The sequence below is a fragment of the Suricata suricatta genome, chromosome 13 (assembly GCF_006229205.1).
Source record: "Suricata suricatta isolate VVHF042 chromosome 13, meerkat_22Aug2017_6uvM2_HiC, whole genome shotgun sequence".
Lineage (NCBI taxonomy): Eukaryota > Metazoa > Chordata > Mammalia > Carnivora > Herpestidae > Suricata > Suricata suricatta.
Window position 1 is genome coordinate 88,868,894 of NC_043712.1, and position 5,815 is coordinate 88,874,708.

General features: G+C 46.5%; 1 pseudogene; it reads right to left on the reverse strand.

Annotated features, from left to right (window-relative positions):
• Positions 1-4,240: 4,240 nt before the first annotated feature.
• Positions 4,241-4,711, reverse strand: LOC115276506 (annotated as a pseudogene).
• Positions 4,712-5,815: the final 1,104 nt, after the last annotated feature.

Genomic DNA, 5,815 nt, shown 5'->3' on the forward strand with positions numbered 1-5,815 from the left:
TTTCCCCACCTTTGCTCATTTGTTTCTTAAATTTCACCAAATCATATATTCATCTTTCTCTTATTTCACTTAGCATAATACATTCTTGCTTCATCCATGTTGTTGCAAATGGCAAGATTTCATTTTTTGATGGCTGAATAATATTCCATTGTATGTATAAACCACATCTTCTTTATCCATTCATTAGTTGATGGACATTCGGGCTCTTTCCATAGTTCGGCTATTGTTGATAGCGCTGCTATAAGCCCTCAGGTGCATGTGCCCCTTCGGATCTGTGTTTTTGTATTCTTTGGGATACAACTGCACCTAGTAGTGCAACCGCTGGGTTATAGAGTCATTCTATTTTTCGTTTCTTGAAGAACCTCCATACTGTTTTCCAGAATGGCTGCACCAGTTTGCATTCCCATTAACAGTGCAAGAGGATTCCCCTTTCTCCACATCCTCACCAACACCTGTTGTTTCTTGCCTTGTGAATTTTCGCCATTCTGACAGGTGTGAGGTGATATTATGGTTTTGATTTGTATTTCCCTGATAAGTGATGATGTTGAGCTTCTTTTCACGTGTCTGTTTGTGATCTGGATGTCTTTTTTGGAAAAATGTCTATTCATGTCTTCTGCACATTTCTTAACTGGGTTATTTGGTTTTTGGGTGTTGAGTTTGACAAGTTCTTTATAGATTCTGGATACTAATCCTTTATCCAACATGTCATTTACAAGTATTTCTCCCATTGTGGTTGCCTTTTAATTTTGTTGGTTGTTTCCTTTGCTGTATACATTCATTTGCCTTTCTAGGACTAATAATATATTTAACATCTTTTCATTGACTTATTTGCCAATTCTGTATTTTTGGTGGTGTATTCAAATCTTAAGCACTTTTATAACTTTGGACTATTTTTTGTTTTACCTTGTTGAGTTTTGAGATGTTTCAAATAGTTCTTTACCAGATACATGCTTTGCAGAGTCTCTCCTAATCTTGGTCTTTTCATTTTCTTAACAGTGTCTTTTGAAGAGAAGATTTTAATCTTGATGTAGTCCAAATTATCAAGTTCTTTAAGGGATTGTAACTTAGCTGTTGTAGTCACCAAATCTGTGATTAACCTAAGGTCACAGATCTTCTCTTAGAAAGTTTATAGTTTTAGATTTTACACTTGAAAGTCCATTTTTGTAAAGGGCACCTGAGTGACTCGGCCAGTTAAGCATCTGACTCTTGACTTCAGCTCAGGTCCTAATCTCACGGTTCATGGGATTGAACCCTGCACCAAGCTCTGCCCTGATGTGGGGCAGGGGCTGCTTGGGATTTTCTCTCTCTCTCTGCCCCTCCTCTGCTCATGCACATACTCTTTCTCTCAAAATAAATAAACTTAAAAAAATAATGACAGAAGTTGATTTTTGTAGATATGCAAAGTATGGATCCAAGGGTTTTTTTTTTTGAACTACTGTCATTTTGCTTATAAATATCCAACCGGTCTAGCACCATCTGTTGAAAGACTGTCCTCTCCGCATTGCCTTTTCACCTCTGTCAAAACTCAGGTGTCCATGTGCGTGTGGGTTTCACTCCGGACTATCCTGTTCCATTCATGTACCTGCCTGTCTTTATTTGAGCACCACACAGTTTTGGTTAGTGTAGCTTTATAATAATTCTTGAAACAGTTATTGTTAGCCTGCCAACTTTGTTCTTTTTCAAAGTTCTTTTGCCTGTTTATCCCCTTTGCCTTCCCATGTGAATGTCAGAATCAGTTTGTCAAGTTCTACAAGAAAAGCTTGCCTGGGCTTTGATTAGGATTCTAGGGAATGTAGACATCAATCTGGACGGAATGGACACATTGACAATCTTGAATCCTCCAACTCACAAACAGGTGTATCTCTATCGTTTTAGGTCTACGTTTTCTTGGAAATATTTCGTAGTTTTCAGTGTGCAGGTGTAGTGTGTTGAATCATGCCACTCCCCCTGACCCCCGTTAAGTCCATGTCCTAGTCCCCAGAGCCGGAGAAAGTGAGTTTATTTGGAAACAGAGGTCTCTGCAGTTGTACTTGAAGGTCTCGAGATGAGAAGATCATCCAGGTGGGCCTGAATCCAATGGCAACTGTCCTGATAAGAGATCCACAGAGGACAGAGAGGGAGGAGGAGAAGGCAGTGTGACAATGGAGGCCGAGATGGGCGTGATGCAGCCATAAGCCACGAAACTCTGCGGGGCGCCTGACGCTCACAGACACTAACGAGGCAGGAAGGACGCTCCCCTCGAGCCTCTGGAAGGGGCGTGCCCTGCCGACACCTTGATTTCAGATGCTGGCAGATCCGGAACAAGTTTCTGTTGCTGCAGGTCCCCGGCTTGTGATGATGCGCTGTTGTGGCGCTGAGAGATGGACACAACAGGTGGCTCGCTTTTCTCTCCGGGTCACCCGTCAGCATCTGATGCTCTGGCACCTGCCATTGTTCCGCTGCTTCGCTGCTGGTGCACGGAGATGGGGCCGGCTTTCGTGGACCCGTCTGGCGACTGTCTGCCTCACTGAGCTCACGGAATATTCCCACAGCTGTTTCCACGGATTCCATCAGGCTGTTTGCATGGATCATGTCTGAATACCTCGTGATTCTTCTCCCTGCCAGATCACAACAGCCAGAACCACCAGCACTGCGTTGACAGGTGGGGCCGCCCCCCTGGGTTGTTCCTGGTCTGAGGGGCATGGCGCTCCCCTCCTGTCCGCTCCCCTCTTCTTTCTGTTGCCTGCATATGTTGGTCCCTTCTGTGTGCCAGGCACACAGGGTACGGCAGGATCACGGAGAAGAAAGGACACCGAGGGGCAGAGCACTGTGTGCTTAGTTGCTGTAGGAGACAGATACGTACATGCACAAGCACTTGAGAGGAACACAAATGGCGCAGAACACGTGATAACTCACGGGGACACTCTCGCACCTGCCAAATTTGGGAAGCCAAGACTGCAGCCAGCACTCAGTGTCGGCACGGCCGCTGAGCAATGGGGGCTCTCGGTCACCGCTGCTGGGGATGCAGATGCAATCATGTTTAGAAACACTGTCACTGAGTAGGAAACCGTGTGTGCCCTAGGCCCATAAATTCTACTCGAACCTCCACAGCCCAGAAAGACTTCCAAATGGGCCCTACGTGCTTGTATTTACTCACAAATGTAAACCATCCAAGTGTCCACCCCAGGCCAGGGGGATGGAGCATGTGGCGTCCACACAGCAGGCTGCCACACAGCCGCAGCATCACATGTCAACACAGATCAACGTGAGGCGTGTGCTGAACACACTCAGCGAGTCCCGGGACAGCACGCAGCGCGTTCTTCATTCTTCAGTCTATGTAAAGGGGAGACACCAGCAAAACCAAGCCGTGTGCTGCCTGAGGTAACAGTATGGAGCAACGCTCGAGTGCAGTGGGAGCACTGGGAGGACGCTGGTCAGCTCGGGCCGCGTAACAAACACCACGGAGACGGCGGCTTAAACGACAGAACTGCCCCCGCCCTGGAGGCTGGAAGTCGGGATGCAGGCATGGGCAGTGGTCTTCTCTGAGGCCTCCCTCCTGCTGTGTCGATGCCGTCTTCCTGGCGTCCTCACGTGGGTCACACTCTGTGCGTGTCTGGGTCCTCATCTCCTCCTCTTCTGAGCACACCAGTCACACTGGGTTAGGGCCCCCACATATGACCTCACATTGCCTCAATCACCTCAGTAAAGGCCCCATCTCCAAATAAAGTCACCTTCTAGAGTTCTAGGGGTTGGCACTTCAGCACATGAGTCCAGCATGTGAAGCCTGCATCTCCTTGGGCTGTGTAGTCAGCCCAATTTAACTACAATAAACACCTTCCATTCCAAAGAATCAGAGCTGAGTTTCAAAGGACATTCAGCATTCAGTGAGTCACAGGGTTGAGAATTAGGTTTCCAGCATCAGTTACGAACGTGCACCAATCGCGGCTCCTGATGGAGGACGAGTGACTGAATGGCCCGAGTATCCCCAGCGTCAGCAGAGGCCCAAGCACTGAGTGGGCACAGGCTCACTGAGAGGAGGTCCACACTGGTCTCTCCCACTTGTTTCGGAAGTCCACTGGGGGCATATTTAGTATTCTTAGAAAGTAACTGATCATCTAATCTAAACTTTGTTAAAATAATTTAGGAACTATCACCTAGTAGCCTCAGAAACATTCCATTTAATTTAATTTAATTTAATTAATTAATTTATTATTTTTTTGGTGAATATAAAGTATATTTAGATTCAGCCAGCTGGACGCGTTCAGATGATCCCAGTTGTGGTGGCAGCATCCAAAGCATTGTAGTCAGGAGCCAGTGGAACATACGCTTTCTTTTCTCCAGCGGGCCTGCTCAGAGGGTTGACCTTGGCCACGTCAATGTCATAGAGCTTTCTCACAGCCTGTTTGATCTGGTGCTTGTTGGCCTTGACATCCACAATGAACACAAGAGTGTTGTTATCTTCTATTTTCTTCATGGCTGACTCGGTTGTCAGCGGGAACTTGATGATGGCACAGTGGTCACGCTTGCTTCTCCTGGGGGCGCTCTTTCGAGGACATTTGGGCTGCCTTCAGAGACGCAGAGTCGTGGGCCGTCGGAATGTAGGTGACTTGCGGATTTTCTTTTTGTTATGACTATGGACGCCTTTCAGTACTGCTTTCTTGGCCTTCAAAGTCTTTGCTTTGGCTTCGGCTTTGGGAGGGGCAGGGGCTTCCTTCTTCGCCTTTGGTGCCATCTTCGTGAAAAAGGCACATTACATTTAATTTTAGATTGAACTATATAAAATGGCCATATTTGATCATTTTTGACCTGTAGACTATTCCACCTGGTTCAATCTAATTCAATGTCTAAGTATTTTTTATTTTTTTAATAAAGGAATTTTTAAAATATTTACTTTTGGGGGGGCAGTGACAGTGCATGAGTCAGGGAGGGACAGAGAAAGAGGAGATACAGAATTGGAAGCAGGCTCCAGCTCTCAGCTGTTAGCACAGAGTCCGACACAGGGTTTGAACCCCTGAACCGTGAGACCACGACCAGAGCTGAAATCAAGAGTTGGACACCCTACTGAGCCTCAGTGACTTGATTATTTTTTAAGTTTTATTTATTTATTTTGAGAGAGAGAGAACCAGCAGAGGAGGGGCAGAGCGAGGAGGACAGATGATTTGAAATGGGCTGTGCTAACAGCAGAGACCCCAACACGGAGCTCGAACTCACAAACCGTGAGACCATGACCTGAGCCGAAGTTGGATGCTCAACTGACGGAACCACCTAGGAGCCTCTGGATGTTTTAAATGATGGGTGAGAACAAAGGATTCCCAAAGCTACACCACTCAGTGGTTCCACTGTGATTACTTACAGATCAGTCTTCGTGTCAGTGTTGGGCTGAGACCAGCTCGTGCCTGAAAGCAGAAGTTAAGACATAATGCACGACAGCGTAGCAGGATTTCTTGAGTTTTTCTCCTGTCCTGTTATCTGTAAACAATTTTCAACCATCTGGTATCAAGCAGACTCCTTTAAATACGGTGATATGCTTGAGCCACATTCACAAAAATAAAAAAACCAAGGGGAATGTCATCCTTGATTTACTTGCACTGAAAATGTATCAATATTGTTCATTTGTAACAACAAGAACAAAGCTGTCTTGTGTAAAAGATCACTTTTAATAACTGCCAAAATTACTTGTGGGCCTTCAGATGTCCAGAACTTGGCTCCGGAGACTTCCTCAGACGCCTGGAGAACTGGCGGACACAGGACACAAAGAACCTCTGCGGACGGGAGCGCCGAGGCCGGTCCTGCGGACGCTGGTCCTCCTGCGGCGAGACTGGGAAGCCGGCCGTCG